General features: G+C 33.3%; 1 protein-coding gene across 1 annotated transcript in view; it reads left to right on the top strand.

Annotated features, from left to right (window-relative positions):
* LOC106871510 (uncharacterized protein F21D5.5) overlaps positions 1-922 on the top strand; it is a 94,412-nt gene that overhangs the window by 10,824 nt on the left and 82,666 nt on the right. The gene's annotated exons all lie outside the window — the stretch shown is intronic.

Raw genomic sequence — 922 nt, 5'->3', positions numbered from 1 at the left:
CTCTTTTAGTAAGCCACTTTGAAGCAAGGAAACATAAGGCATCAACTCCACAGCAAATGATTCCTCTTACCAACTTTATTAAAACCAAAAATCATAAGACATCTATGCTTGAAGCAAGTTCAGCAATGTTTATTTGTTGCCACTCATCATTTAATAGCTGTGATCACTTAATAGAGTTATGTAAGAATTATATGTCTCATAGTGATATTATATCCAAAGTGAAGTTGCATCGTACAAAATGGGCAAATATTGTGAGAAATGTTCTAGCTCCATATTTTGATGGAGATTTGATTTCTGATATAGCAGATAGAAAATTTAGCCTGTTATTGGATGAATCCAATATATCGATAAACAAGTTGTTAGGAATTATTATCATATATTATAGTGACACTTACAAAAAAGTGGTACATACATATCTCAGTATGGTATCTTTAGAAACGTGATGTTATGCAGCATTTCAAAGAGTCAATTTTCCTTGTCTTAGAAGCAATGCATTTAAATGAAGAAAAAATTGCTTTAATTGAAATTCAGTTTAATAGCATTCGTTTAGTTAAACGGACATATACGTCTGTAGTGGAGTCACCAAAATGTGGTTTGTTTTTGTTTAGTGTCGGTGCGATAGGCATGTGTTTGCCTGAGAAATGACAAAGCGATAACTATAACATTTTTTTATTTGCTGGTGTTAATAAATAAGGTAGAGATGGACTATATGTAATCTGAACCTTTCCCCACCTTATTTATTAATTTTTTTTACGGAATCCCACATTTTAGGCGATGGAGATTCCGATTCTGAAAAAAAATATTTTGAAAAATTTCAATTCCCCCCCCCCACCAAGCAGGCTATTTACATGCTAGAAATAACAGCCAAATCTCACAAAACTAGTGTTAAGGTTAGGGTCAGTGTCAGGGTTAGGGTTAGGGT

Source organism: Octopus bimaculoides, chromosome 1 (assembly GCF_001194135.2).
Source record: "Octopus bimaculoides isolate UCB-OBI-ISO-001 chromosome 1, ASM119413v2, whole genome shotgun sequence".
Classification (NCBI taxonomy): domain Eukaryota; kingdom Metazoa; phylum Mollusca; class Cephalopoda; order Octopoda; family Octopodidae; genus Octopus; species Octopus bimaculoides.
Note: the sequence above shows the minus strand (reverse complement) of the source record. Positions and strands in the feature narration are given on the sequence as shown.